This window comes from Mya arenaria, chromosome 15, assembly GCF_026914265.1.
Source record: "Mya arenaria isolate MELC-2E11 chromosome 15, ASM2691426v1".
In the NCBI taxonomy this organism is placed as follows: Eukaryota; Metazoa; Mollusca; class Bivalvia; order Myida; family Myidae; genus Mya; species Mya arenaria.
In genome coordinates, this window is record NC_069136.1 from 28,457,042 (window position 1) to 28,474,257 (window position 17,216).

The following is a 17,216-nucleotide window of genomic DNA, read 5'->3' on the forward strand; positions in this document are numbered from 1 at the left end:
TCATATGACTCAATATGCTAGACAAATAAAATTGTTTTGCTTTGCAGGGGAAATGATAACATTACTATGGCAACAAACATTCATGCAGATTAACATCTCAGGGGAAATGATAGCATTACTATGGCAACAAACATTCATGCAGATTAACATCTCAGGGGAAATGATAACATTACTATGGCAACAAACATTCATGCAGATTAACATCTCAGGGGAAATGATAGCATTACTATGGCAACAAACATTCATGCAGATTAACATCTCAGGGGAAATGATAGCATTACTATGGCAACAAACATTCATGTAGATTAACATCTCAGGGGAAATGATAGCATTACTATGGCAACAAACATTCATGCAGATTAACATCTAAGTCAAGCCTTTTGACATCTGTAAACAGTGATCTCCAACTGAGATTGATGCTTCCTTGTACATGTATAGGTTTCGATAGGTTTCGTTTTGGAAAATCTAAATAAAAATCATTTAAATAGTTTTAGAAAATTATTCCGCAATTTAACTGAGTGCTCCAGCCAAGATTTGAAAAGGGCAGGGTAGAAAGGTCAGAAAGGGCATTTTGATGCGCATTGAATGAGCTTTAATTGGATACTTGCAAAGTCCAATGTTCAATTGAGTTTGTGTTGTAACTATAAATTTCAAAACGTAAAGTTTATTATGACGACCTTAGCTATTATCTTTACTTTAGTGTCTAAATTATTTATATTTATCATTTTATACTTATTCTTGAAATTTGACTCTGTCAAACAAGAGGGCACAGCAGGATGAAGTAAAAAGGCAGCAGGGTGCCAGAAAAAAGTCAGCGGGGTGCCCCACCCTGCAATTTAGGCCTAGCTGAAGTACTAATAACACATCCATGTTTTAGCTTAACTTTAGATAATTAACTCTGGCAGACTATGGTACATGTGTATGGCTTTCCATCAATAGACGTGATATTTTGTGGTGGTCAACACTAATTTATCCCGGATAAAAGCTGTATATGTATTTATATTTATGCTTTTAGTGCAATAAGCATTCATACATATATGGTTTAATACATTTGCTAGAGTCAATAGAACAGGGTAAAACTGTGCATAGGCCAAAGAAAATGGTTTGGTTAGGGTGACATCATTTTCAAAAACAGGTAGGGTAGGTGGTTTTTTTTTAATATAAATATTAGGCCTTATGTAAGAAGAATATTATTGTCATCATTGGAAAATGGTGTTTATGTTATATTAAGGGGTATATTAAAACAGACATTTGAACATTATTTATAACTGAAAATAAAAACGGTAGGGTCGGGGCCTCTTTCGTAAATGTATAGGTAGGTGTGTGTGTGGTTATATGTTTACATATATTTGTATATGACCATTACTTTGATATGCTTGATTTGAGCAACAGCATAAAACATGTTTTGTAAATATCCAATATAGTTCATATTTGACGTACTAAATACTACAATTTGTTACATGTATTCTGGGCTGGTGGCCTTATATTACAATAAACACAATGTTATGTTATGTTAATGTTATGTTCGGGTAACCCGAACCAAATGTATTTTTAGGCAATATCTTGTGAAGCTTTATGAATCAATGTACAACACATTTTAGGCATATATGTTATATGCGTTTGAAAGGAAATACTATCAGTTGATACATTATATATATATAGTAATAAGTCCTGTTTTTGGACCAAAAATAAGTTTTCAGATTTATCAAAGGGGTCACTCCTAGCAACAATCAAGCATAAAATAGCTGTGAATTACTGCAGTTATGTCAGAAAATCTCAAATTTACAATTCAAGTATAAACCAGAAAAAACGCAATGCGACGAAACGAGGTTTTTTTTCATATGGGCAATCAGTAATTATAGTTAATTAATTTCTCGAAATGGGCCTTTATTTATAATTTAATCAAAAAGAGAATTAACTGAAAATTACTCAAGTTAAGAATCTTATACTCAAGTTGTTGTGCGGAAACAATTTTTCTATTTAAAGTAACAGTGACCATGGCCTTGACCCCAACCCCCTCAAAAGCAATCCAAAGCTTGCTCTTCGCATAAGATACCTTCACATCGACTTTCATTACCATCCATCTGTTTTAAAGTTAAAAAATACCATCGGTAATTTACACAAGGTTATTGGACATCAACATCGGTAATTTACACAAGGTTGCCAGACATCAACATCGGTAAATGACACAAGTTTGTAGGACATCAACATCGGTAATTGACACAAGATTGTAGGACATCAACATCGGTAATTGACACAAGTTTGTAGGACATCAACATCGGTAATTGACACAAGGTTGTAGGACATCAACATCGGTAATTGACACAAGGTTGCTGGACATCAACATCGGAAATTGACACAAGGTTGTCAGACATCACCATCGGTAAATGACACAAGGCTGTCGGACATCACCATCGGTAAATGACACAAGTTTGTAGGACATCAACATCGGTAATTGACACAAGGTTGTAGGACATCAACATCGGTAATTGACACAAGGTTGTAGGACATCAACATCGGTAATTGACACAAGGTTGCTGGACATCAACATCGGAAATTGACACAAGGTTGTCAGACATCACCATCGGTAAATGACACAAGGCTGTCGGACATCAACATCGGTAATTGACACAAGGTTGTAGGACATCAACATCGGTAATTGACACAAGGTTGCCAGACATCAACATCGGTAAATGACACAAGTTTGTAGGACATCAACATCGGTAATTGACACAAGTTTGTAGGACATCAACATCGGTAATTGACACAAGTTTGTAGGACATCAACATCGGTAATTGACACAAGGTTGTAGGACATCAACATCGGTAATTGACACAAGGTTGTCGGACATCAACATCGGTAATTGACACAAGGTTGTCAGACATCACCATCGGTAAATGACACAAGGCTGTCGGACATCACCATCGGTAAATGACACAAGTTTGTAGGACATCAACATCGGTAATTGACACAAGATTGCTGGACATCAACATCGGAAATTGACACAAGGCTCTCGGACATCATCATCGGTAACTGACACAAGGTTGTTGGACATCATCATCGGTAATTGACACAAGGTTGTTGGACATCAACATCGGAAATTGACACAAGGTTGTTGGACATCATCATCGGTAATTGACACAAGGTTGTTGGACATCATCATCGGTAATTGACACAAGGTTGATGGACATCACCATCGGTAACTGACACAAGGTTATTGGACATCACCATCGGAAATTGACACAAGGTTGTTGGACATCATCATCGGTAATTGACACAAGGTTGTCGGACATCACCATTGGTAAATGACACAAGGTTGTCGGACATCACCATTGGTAAATGACACAAGGTTGTCAGACATCACCATTGGTAAATGACACAAGGTTGTCGGACATCACCATTGGTAAATGACACAAGGTTGTCGGACATCACCATTGGTAAATGACACAAGGTTGTCAGACATCTGGGAATTTTTACATCGGTTAATGACATAAGGTTGTCAGACATCTGGGAATTTTTACATCGGTTAATGACACAAGGTTGTCAGACATCTGGGAATTTTTACATCGGTTAATGACATAAGGTTGGTAGTCATCCATGGAACGGATGACATTATTTAACGAAATCGCCTTCCGAATAAACTATGAAAAATATTAACCGGTACAGCTGAAACAGCTGTCTAAAATCGTGTCAGAAATACAACAGATCAGAACTGTTCCCATTAAAAAACCAGAGCAATAAGGATTTTAAAGTTAACAACGATGACGTTAACCACATTGTTAATTTAAAGTACTGTAAAATCGGTCCTCTGTTTGTTTTAGGCTGCAATACTAGAAATCAATACTGCTAGAATATGTTTAAAGCTTCCAGTGAAAAGTGTGTCTATTAATTCGTTTTGTATTTCCGTAACATTCATTGGTTTTTTAATCATTAATATGAATATTTCCCGTTCTGAGCTCTGCATCTGCTAATGATGCAAACGCAAGTTATTGCGGCATTTGACACTCTCAGATGTGATAAAGAACGAACCGTCACATGACTACTTCCTATTTCTGATTTACCATTAAAAACAGGAACGGATACATACAATGAGTCTCAGAACATATCTTGATCATTTTTGTACGTGTTTGGTAAGACGATAAGCCGCACGAATGGGCGTTCAGGAAACGATCAGCTTTTCTTGAGAGATTTAGAAGCAACCGAAGTGGGTATGCGATGGTTTTATAGAATTAAATGACATATTCACAGGAAGTTCATAGCACATACATCTTCTAGCCTAAGGCATGAAGTCTACAACTATTTGTATTATGTGAATTGTCTCTGGCAGCTTGTGTACCAACGTTTGACTTGAAAGTCTTGAACTTTTTTGAGTTGTGGCCCTGATTAAGTGTTTGTTAGCCGACGACAATGACGTCAAGATTAAGACGTTTCTTGTTCATATGCTCTTTTAGACTGTTTGTTGTTGTTTGTTTCAAAAATTCGGAGAAGCGTATATTGTGTTAAGATACAAACAATAAATATCATTTCTAAATTTGAAAATGAAGACATTTTGCTCATCTATTTCAAAAATGACATTACATTACAAATACTTTGTCGTCTGTTCTGCTATAAACATCTGTAGTAATGGTGGTCAAACCTATTCTGCAGGTATCACTCAGGTAGTACGACCCTAATGGGCACCATTTTAAACTATGATCCGCTTGATAATTTCTAAATGTGTATCATTTCCTCGACTCATAAACAAAATGATTTTTACCGTCAAATAACAATTTTATCTAAACTTAAATTACCCTACCCCCATTTCAGATTTAAAAAGATACATCACCCGAGAGACAAGAAAAATCCTTTAATTCTTTTATTTTTCATCATTTTGGTAAAAATTTGATATCAGATTAACACGTAATATATTTGTATTCAGAAATGATACATACATGACATAATTCATTACATCATTAACAAATATATTCAAACTGTACTGAAATAGCGATATGGTATGACAATTTTAACATACTGTTTTGAATTGGAACATAACCGTTTTACAACAAATATTCATGACCTGTTCTTTATTAGTAATTAACTTTAACCTTTTGGGAATATTTTGCCAAAAAAATCTAAATGTTTTAGCGTCTCATTTTAAAAAAAAAAAAATAGTGTTTGAAATTTGTAGTCCTGTGATTAACAACATGGGCAAAAGCATCAAAATTGAAGAGTTTCAAGTGGAGGTATTTTTTAAAATATTAAATGTTAATGAGTAATGCTAGCAATACAATATAGTTCCTGTCTGATAAGCCTTGTCATCACATTTGTCCAACGACCTTCTTAATCTCCACAATATTCTCTCGCCACTAACAATGTTTTCATAATCTTAAGTGATTTGTTCTGACTTAATGACATATCCTCATTATTTCCATTGCCATAGCAACTCTATTTCTTGTCCAACTTTTTTCATTGACGTGCCAGCTCTAGGGGCATCAACAACGAAATGCATCTAGTAATCATGTTATAAAATAAAATTACAAATGACTTTTATTGCAATTATGATTTTCCTTATTAAAACAAGTGATTGAGCATTCATATGTTCTACCATTCTTCTACCAATTTACTCTATGGTTTCAAAAATATATAGACCATGGTCCACATTTGTTTTCAATAAAATAAATGAATATATTTGTCCTAGATTTAAAATTGGAAACCTTCCCTAAACATATTATTGATCGATCAAGGTGTTTCGCATAGTTAAAGAAAATCGGTTTTAACCATTCATTGCCATGAAGTCGCGAAAAAACATAGAAATATGTGAGCACCTCATCAAATAGCATTTTCAGGGAAAAGAGTTCATTAATATTCATGATTTATTGAGTTAACTGCCATCTTTGGTCTGTAATGAGTTTACTGTCAATGGAATGTAGGGAGTATATTGTCACCTATGGTCTTTAATGAGTTAATTGTAAATGGAATGTAGGGAGTATATTGTCACCTATGGTCTGTAGTAAGTTTACTGTCAATGGAATGCAGGGAGTATATTGTCACCTATGGTATGTAGTGAGTTTACTGTCAATGGAATGCAGGGAGTATATTGTCACCTATGGTCTGTAGGGAATATATTGTCACCCATGGTATGTAGGGAGTATATTGCCACCTATGGTATGTAGGGAGTATATTGTCACCTATGGTATGTAGGGAGTATATTGCCACCCATGGTATGTAGGGAGTATATTGTCACCTATGGTATGTAGGGAGTATATTGTCAATGGTATGTAAGGAGTATATTGTCACCTATGGTATGTAGTGAGTTTACTGTCAATGGAATGTAGGGAGTATATTGTCACCTATGGTATGTAGTGAGTATATTGTCACCTATGGTATGTAGGGAGTATATTGTCACCTATGGTATGTAGTGAGTTTACTGTCAATGGAATGTAGGGAGTATATTGTCACCTATGGTATGTAGGGAGTATATTGTCACCTATGGTATGTAGTGAGTTTACTGTCAATGGAATGCAGGGAGTATATTGTCACCTATGGTATGTAGTGAGTTTACTGTCAATGGAATGCAGGGGGTATATTGTCACCTATGGTATGTAGTGAGTTTACTGTCAATGGAATGCAGGGAGTATATTGTCACCTATGGTATGTAGTGAGTTTACTGTCAATGGAATGCAGGGAGTATATTGTCACCTATGGTATGTAGGGAGTATATTGCCACCCATGGTATGTAGGGAGTATATTGCCACCCATGGTATGTAGGGAGTATATTGCCACCTATGGTCTGTAGTGAGTTTACTGTCAATGGAATGCAGGGAGTATATTGTCACCTATGGTATGTAGGGAGTATATTGTCACCTATGGTATGTAGTGAGTTTACTGTCAATGCTATGTAGGGAGTATATTGCCACCTATGGTATGTAGGGATTAAACTGTCACCTATGGTATGTAGGGAGTATATTGCCACCCATGGTATGTAGGGAGTATATTGTCTCGTATGGTATGTAGGGGGTAAATTGCCACCTATGGTCTGAAGGGAGCATATTGCCACCCATGGTATGTAGGGAGTATATTGTCTCCTATGGTATGTAGGGAGTATATTGCCACCTATGGTCTGAAGGGATCATATTGCCACCTATGGTATGTAGGGAGTATATTGTCACCTATGGTATGTAGGGAGTATATTGTCACCTATGGTATGTAGGGAGTATATTGTCACCTATGGTATGTAGGGAGTATATTGTCACCTATGGTATGTAGGCAGTATATTGTCTCCTATGTTCTGTAGGGAGTATATTGCCACCTATGGTATGTAGGGAGTATATTGTCTCCTATGGTCTGTAGGGAGTATATTGTCACCTATGGTATGTCGAGAGTATATTGTCACCTATGGTATGTAGGGAGTATATTGTCACCTATGGTATGTAGGCAGTATATTGTCTCCTATATTCTGTAGGGAGTATATTGCCACCTATGGTATGTAGGGAGTATATTGTCTCCTATGGTCTGTAGGGAGTATATTGTCACCTATGGTATGTAGGGAGTATATTGCCACCTATGGTATGTAGGGAGTATATTGTCTCCTATGGTATGTAGGGAGTATATTGTCACCTATGGTATGTAGGGAGTATATTGTCACCTATGGTATGTAGGGAGTATATTGCCACCTATGGTATGTAGGGAGTATATTGCCACCTATGGTATGTAGGGAGTATATTGTCACCTATGGTATGTAAGGAGTATATTGTCTCCTATGGTCTGTAGGGAGTATATTGCCACCTATGGTATGTAGGGAGTATATTGCCACCTATGGTATGTAGGGAGTATATTGTCACCTATGGTATGTAGGGAGAATACCGTCACCTATGGTATGTAGGGAGTATATTGCCACCTATGGCATGTAAGGAGTATATTGTCACCTATGGTATGTAGGGGGTATATTGTCACCTATGGTATGTAGGGAGTATATTGCCACCTATGGTATGTAGGGAGTATGTTGCCACCTATAGTATGTAGGGAGTATATTGTCACCTGTGGCATGTAGGGAGTATATTGTCAATGGAATGCAGGGAGTATATTGTCACCTATGGTATGTAGGGAGTTTATTGTCACCCATGGTATGTAGGGAATATATTGTCAATGGAATGCAGGGAGTATATTGTCACCTATGGTATGTAGGGAGTATATTGTCACCCATGGTATGTAGGGAGTATATTGTCAATGGAATGCAGGGAGTATATTGTCACCTATGGTATGTAGGGAGTATATTGTCACCCATGGTATGTAGGGAGTATATTGTCACCTATGGTATGTAGGGAGTATATTGTCACCTATGGTATGTAGGGAGTATATTGTCACCTATGGTATGTAGGGAGTATATTGTCACCTATGGTATGCAGGGAGTATATTGTCACCCATGGTATGTAGGAAGTATATTATTACCTATGGTATGTAGGGAGTATATTGTCACCTATGGTATGTAGGGAGTATATTGTCACCTATGGTATGTAGGGAGTATATTGTCACCTATGGTATGTAGGGAGTATATTGTCACCCATGGTATGTAGGAAGTATATTGTTTTAATACCTACGGTATGTAGGGAGTATATTGTCACCTATGGTATGTAGGGAGTATATTGTCACCCATGGTATGTAGGGAGTATATTGTCACCTATGGTATGTAGGGAGTATATTGCCACCTATGGTATGTAGGGAGTATATTGTCACCTATGGTATGTAGGGAGTATATTATTACCTATGGTATGTAGGGAGTATATTATTACCTATGGTATGTAGGGAGTATATTATTACCTATGGTATGTAGGGAGTATATTGTCACCCATGGTATGTAGGGAGTATATTGTCACCTATGCTATGTAGGGAATATTGCCACCTATGGTTTGTACAGAGATTATTGTCACCTATGGTATGTAGGGAGTATATTGTCACCTATGGTATGTAGGGAGTATATTATTACCTATGGTATGTAGGGAGTATATTATTACCTATGGTATGTAGGGAGTATATTGTCACCCATGGTATGTAGGGAGTATATTGTCACCTATGGTATGTAGGGAGTATATTGCCACCTATGGTATGTAGGGAGAATATTGTCACCTATGGTATGTAGGGAGTATATTGTCACCTATGGTATGTAGGGAGTATATTGTCACCCATGGTATGTAGGGAGTATATTGTCACCTATGGTATGTAGGGAATATTGCCACCTATGGTATGTAGGGAGAATATTGTCACCTATGGTATGTAGGGAGTATATTGTCACCTATGGTATGCAGGGAGTATATTGTCACCCATGGTATGTAGGGAGTATATTGTCACCTATGGTATGTAGGGAGTATATTGCCACCTATGGTATGTAGGGAGAATATTGTCACCTATGGTATGTAGGGATTATATTATTACCTATGGTATGTAGGGGGTATATTGTCGTCTATGGTATGTAGGCAGTATATTGTCACCTATGGTATGTAAGGGGTATATTGTCACCTATGGTATGTAGGGAGTATATTGTCACCTATGGTATGTAGGCAGTATATTGTCTCCTATGTTCTGTAGGGAGTATATTGCCACCTATGGTATGTAGGGAGTATATTGTCTCCTAAGGTATGTAGGGAGTATATTGTCACCTATGGTATGTAGGGGGTATATTGCCACCCATGGAATGTAGGGAGCATATTGTCACCTTTGGTATGTAGGGATTAAACTGCCACTTACTCAGTACAGTCTTCAGGAAGTTTACCGACTTAAATGTTTTGTATGGAGTTTACTGACAGCTTAAAAAAATCAAATGTAATATATAAATAAAATTTATAGATATAGATAATTTAAGCCAGATTTTGGATTAAGAAGATCGGCAGAAGTATTGCATAATAAACCTGAAAGGTTTGAACTTTTATTGATTCTTTAATGCCATTTGATTAGTGGTTACGTCCTTGTGTCTGACACATAATTCATAGTTCACAAAACGACAGCTGAGTGCTTGCATTACAGACAGGCGGTTGATGACTGTTTAAGTTATTCACATGCACATATATATTTTATGAAGTGAATCCTTTGAAACAACTCATAGTCCAGTAATAACACTTGTAATATGGCCCAAGGGACTGAAAAGGCTCCAGGAACACACACAACTATTGACGTTAACAAGTTACAGCGGAACAAAAAGATGTCAGGAAGTTAACGCACTCAAGGTTAATTGTCTGACGGCGTTTTGTGTGAGTTGACAGCGTTGACATTTGAGTGGTTCCAGATTGTTACATAGAAAGGGATTATATTATCCTCGCACAAGTGTTTCCCCTTTCATATATTACATCATCGTCGGAGTTCTTATTGCGGCGTTTTCTCTACGAAATAATAGAGTACACGCAATAAATAGCAAGGGTGAAGCCAGGCCCGAGGGTGACAAACTCTAAATACCAATGGCGAACATGACATAAAATATTCAATTACGAATCAGCATTAATTTACCTATAGCTGATATTCGTTCGTTTTTTTAAACATTATTTAGCCTATTATTCAGATATTTGTTTGAGTTAACAACGTGATGATCGACATAGTTGTTAACTTTTAAACGTGAACTATTTATTCATATTACCATGGACTTGCGAGCATATTATTGTGGAGTCACTCGGAAACAAACAAAAAAGTGTCTGCTTAATATCAAACATCTCTTATCAAGCAGACATAGTTGTATCAGATATACTATTGTTCTCCAATCTCTGCATATTAATACACCTGATACGCACATTCTCTTTAAGATCGATAATTAAAAGAAGATATGAAATGGAAAATATCATGTTTATTTGAAATGACAAAAGAGTCGGACAGATCAGACTAGGATATTTAAAAGGTAGAAAATGCAGCAGTTAGTAAAGGAAACGTACGAAGTCGCCTTTTGATTACACGTCGAATAAGACTGATGTTCGTTAGTGGTAAAAACAATTTTCTTAGATATGAGAAGAAAATAAAATCAAAATTATTCAGAAAATTAGTTTTACTCTTTCATCTTAGACTGATACACGAACATACTCAAGAAATTCTAACTGACGGTTAGAATACTAACTTAAATGCTTTACGGTCAAATCATTGAAAAGTGCAAAAAGCTAAAGTATGATTCCAATTAATGACATTTTAATGTGATTAAAATCACAATATGAACCAGATACATGTGGTTGTTGTGCAGTTAAATGTTTAACACTTTTGTCATAAAATAGTCGAAAACATAGTACGGGTCCAACACACTTTAGTTATCACCTATTTATCTATAAATGTGGATATGCTTCTTCCGAATGGTTTGTGTAGGTGTGATTGTCCATATACATGTACAGTCTTACTGTCTGCATCATAAACTGTTGTACTAATGTATAACTGTTTTGTTGCAAACTTTCTCCCTTTCACTATGCATGCAGTACTTTATTATCTCATACAATGGAGGCAATCAAGCCAGTCAATGTAATTGATACCTAAATAGGATCTAGGTTATCAAGTGTGTGAGTTTCCAGGATTTATGTTATCATTTGTGTGTTTCCATTTTTTAGGTTGACAATTAGGTGTAACCAGGGTCTAGGCCAACAAATGTGTGTAACCATGAGATTGGTTATCAATTTTGTTTACCATGATATCGGCTATCAATTGTGTGTAACCATGATATAGTCTATCAATTGTGTGTTACAATGATATCGGTTATCAATTGTGTGTTACCATGATATAGTCTATCAATTGTGTGTTACAATGATATCGGTTATCAATTGTGTGTTACCATGATATAGTCTATCAATTGTGTGTTACAATGATATAGTCTATCAAGTGTGTGTTACAATGATATAGTCTATCAATTGTGTGTTACAATGATATCGGTTATCAATTGTGTGTTACAATGATATCGGTTATCAATTGTGTGTTACAATGATATCGGTTATCAATTGTGTGTTACAATGATATAGTCTATCAAGTGTGTGTTACAATGATATAGTCTATCAATTGTGTGTTACAATGATATAGTCTATCAATTGTGTGTTACAATGATATAGTCTATCAATTGTGTGTTACAATGATATAGTCTATCAATTGTGTGTTACAATGATATCGGTTATCAATTGTGTGTTACAATGATATAGTCTATCAATTGTGTGTTACAATGATATAGTCTATCAATTGTGTGTTACCATGATATAGTCTATCAATTGTGTGTTACAATGATATCGGTTATCAATTGTGTGTTACCATGATATAGTCTATCAATTGTGTGTTACAATGATATAGTCTATCAATTGTGTGTTACCATGATATAGTCTATCAATTGTGTGTTACAATGATATCGGTTATCAATTGCGTGTTACAATGATATCGGTTATCAACTGTGTGTTACAATGATATAGTCTATCAATTGTGTGTTACAATGATATCGTCTATCAAGTGTGTGTTACAATGATATCGGTTATCAATTGTGTGTTACAATGATATCGGTTATCAATTGTGTGTTACAATGATATAGTCTATCAAGTGTGTGTTACAATGATATAGTCTATCAAGTGTGTGTTACAATGATATAGTCTATCAATTGTGTGTTACAATGATATAGTCTATCAAGTGTGTGTTACAATGATATCGTCTATCAATTGTGTGTTACAATGATATCGGTTATCAATTGTGTGTTACAATGATATCGGTTATCAATTGTGTGTTACAATGATATCGGTTATCAATTGTGTGTTACAATGATATAGTCTATCAATTGTGTGTTACAATGATATAGTCTATCAAGTGTGTGTTACAATGATATAGTCTATCAATTGTGTGTTACAATGATATAGTCTATCAATTGTGTGTTACATTGATATCGGTTATCAATTGCGTGTTACAATGATAAAGTCTATCAATTGTGTGTTACAATGATATAGTCTATCAATTGTGTGTTACAATGATATAGTCTATCAATTGTGTGTTACAATGATATCGGTTATCAATTGTGTGTTACAATGATATCGGTTATCAATTGTGTGTTACAATGATATCGGTTATCAATTGTGTGTTACAATGATATCGGTTATCAATTGTGTGTTACAATGATATCGGTTATCAATTGTGTGTTACAATGATATAGTCTATCAATTGCGTGTTACAATGATATCGGTTATCAACTGTGTGTTACAATGATATCGGTTATCAATTGTGTGTTACAATGATATCGGTTATCAATTGTGTGTTACAATGATATCGTCTATCAAGTGTGTGTTACAATGATATCGTCTATCAATTGTGTGTTACAATGATATCGTCTATCAAGTGTGTGTTACAATGATATCGGTTATCAACTGTGTGTTACAATGATATCGTCTATCAATTGTGTGTTACAATGATATCGGTTATCAATTGTGTGTTACAATGATATCGGTTATCAACTGTGTGTTACAATGATATTGTCTATCAATTGTGTGTTACAATGATATAGTCTATCAATTGCGTGTTACAATGATATCGGTTATCAATTGTGTGTTACAATGATATCGGTTATCAACTGTGTGTTACAATGATATAGTCTATCAATTGTGTGTTACAATGATATAGTCTATCAATTGTGTGTTACAATGATATCGTCTATCAATTGTGTGTTACAATGATATCGGTTATCAACTGTGTGTTACAATGATATAGTCTATCAATTGTGTGTTACAATGATATAGTCTATCAATTGTGTGTTACAATGATATAGTCTATCAATTGTGTGTTACAATGATATCGTCTATCAATTGTGTGTTACAATGATATCGGTTATCAACTGTGTGTTACAATGATATAGTCTATCAATTGTGTGTTACAATGATATCGTCTATCAAGTGTGTGTTACAATGATATCGTCTATCAATTGTGTGTTACAATGATATCGTCTATCAAGTGTGTGTTACAATGATATCGTCTATCAATTGTGTGTTACAATGATATCGGTTATCAATTGTGTGTTACAATGATATCGGTTATCAATTGTGTGTTACAATGATATCGGTTATCAATTGTGTGTTACAATGATATCGGTTATCAATTGTGTGTTACAATGATATCGGTTATCAATTGTGTGTTACAATGATATAGTCTATCAATTGTGTGTTACAATGATATCGTCTATCAAGTGTGTGTTACAATGATATAGTCTATCAATTGTGTGTTACAATGATATAGTCTATCAATTGTGTGTTACAATGATATAGTCTATCAATTGTGTGTTACAATGATATCGGTTATCAATTGTGTGTTACAATGATATAGTCTATCAATTGTGTGTTACAATGATATAGTCTATCAATTGTGTGTTACAATGATATAGTCTATCAAGTGTGTGTTACAATGATATAGTCTATCAAGTGTGTGTTACAATGATATAGTCTATCAAGTGTGTGTTACCATGATATAGTCTATCAATTGTGTGTTACAATGATATAGTCTATCAATTGTGTGTTACAATGATATCGGTTATCAATTGTGTGTTACCATGATATAGTCTATCAATTGTGTGTTACCATGATATAGTCTATCAATTGTGTGTAACCATGATATAGTCTATCAATTGTGTGTTACAATGATATCGGTTATCAATTGTGTGTTACCATGATATAGTCTATCAATTGTGTGTTACAATGATATAGTCTATCAATTGTGTGTTACAATGATATCGGTTATCAATTGTGTGTTACAATGATATCGGTTATCAATTGTGTGTTACAATGATATAGTCTATCAATTGTGTGTAACCATGATATAGTCTATCAATTGTGTGTTACAATGATATCGGTTATCAATTGTGTGTTACAATGATATAGTCTATCAATTGTGTGTTACAATGATATAGTCTATCAATTGTGTGTTACAATGATATAGTCTATCAATTGTGTGTTACAATGATATAGTCTATCAATTGTGTGTTACAATGATATAGTCTATCAATTGTGTGTTACCATGATATCGGTTATCAATTGTGTGTAACCATGATATAGTCTATCAATTGTGTGTTACCATGATATAGTCTATCAATTGTGTGTTACCATGATATCGTCTATCAATTGTGTGTTACAATGATATAGTCTATCAATTGTGTGTTACCATGATATAGTCTATCAATTGTGTGTTACCATGATATAGTCTATCAATTGTGTGTTACCATGATATCGGTTATCAATTGTGTGTTACCATGATATAGTCTATCAATTGTGTGTTACCATGATATAGTCTATCAATTGTGTGTTACCATGATATAGTCTATCAATTGTGTGTTACCATGATATAGTCTATCAATTGTGTGTAACCATGATATAGTCTATCAATTGTGTGTTACCATGATATAGTCTATCAATTGTGTGTTACAATGATATCGTCTATCAATTGTGTGTTACAATGATATAGTCTATCAATTGTGTGTTACAATGATATTGTCTATCAATTGTGTGTTACAATGATATCGTCTATCAATTGTGTGTTACAATGATATAGTCTATCAATTGTGTGTTACAATGATATTGTCTATCAATTGTGTGTTACAATGATATCGGTTATCAATTGTGTGTTACAATGATATAGTCTATCAATTGTGTGTTACAATGATATCGTCTATCAAGTGTGTGTTACAATGATATAGTCTATCAATTGTGTGTTACAATGATATTGTCTATCAATTGTGTGTTACAATGATATTGTCTATCAATTGTGTGTTACAATGATATTGTCTATCAATTGTGTGTTACAATGATATAGGTCTATCAATTGTGTGTTACAATGATATCGTCTATCAATTGTGTGTTACAATGATATAGTCTATCAATTGTGTGTTACAATGATATCGTCTATCAATTGTGTGTTACAATGATATCGTCTATCAATTGTGTGTTACAATGATATTGTCTATCAATTGTGTGTTACCATGATATTGTCTATCAATTGTGTGTTACCATGATATTGTCTATCAATTGTGTGTTACAATGATATCGTCTATCAATTGTGTGTTACAATGATATAGTCTATCAATTGTGTGTTACAATGATATTGTCTATCAATTGTGTGTTACCATGATATAGTCTATCAATTGTGTGTTACAATGATATCGGTTATCAATTGTGTGTTACCATGATATAGTCTATCAATTGTGTGTTACAATGATATCGGTTATCAATTGTGTGTTACCATGATATAGTCTATCAATTGTGTGTAACCATGATATAGTCTATCAATTGTGTGTTACCATGATATAGTCTATCAATTGTGTGTTACCATGATATAGTCTATCAATTGTGTGTTACCATGATATAGTCTATCAATTGTGTGTTACCATGATATAGTCTATCAATTGTGTGTTACCATGATATAGTCTATCAATTGTGTGTTACCATGATATAGTCTATCAATTGTGTGTTACAATGATATCGGTTATCAATTGTGTGTTACAATGATATCGGTTATCAATTGTGTGCAACCATGATATAGGCCATCAATAATGTGCAACCATGATCTAGGTCATCAATATCAATTGTGTGTAACCTTGAGATTGATTAACTATTGTGTGTTTAAACGATCGACGTTAACGATTGTGTCACCTTCACTTATGTTATGCTTTGTATGTTGTCAGGATCTGGATTATCCATTGTATGCTTTCGTGATCTATGTGATCAATTGTGTGATACCAGGTTCTGGGTATTCAATTGTGTTACCAGAATCTAGGTTATCGAGTCCGTGTTATCAGGATCTAGGTTATCGAGTCCGTGTTATCAGGATCTAGATTATCGAGTCCGTGTTATCAGGATCTAGGTTATCGAGTCCGTGTTATCAGTATCTAGGTTATCGAGTCCGTGTTATCAGGATCTAGGTTATCGAGTCCGTGTTATCAGGATCTAGGTTATCGAGTCCGTGTTATCAGGATCTAGGTTATCGAGTCCGTGTTATCAGGATCTAGGTTATCGAGTCCGTGTTATCAGGATCTAGGTTATCGAGTCCGTGTTATCAGGATCTAGGTAATGAATTGCGTAATACAAGGATCAATTTTATGCTACCAGGATCGAGAGTATCAATTACTTTCTACATATCTTGCTAAAGATCAAGACATCTTTAAAGAGTTTAAGTTACAATGTCAAGGTTACAGTTTTCATTTTGCATGACAATAACCATGCCAAGGTCACAGTATCTGTCACTGTGTTTTGTTGATATATAACAAAAGTAAATTAATCAAAAGA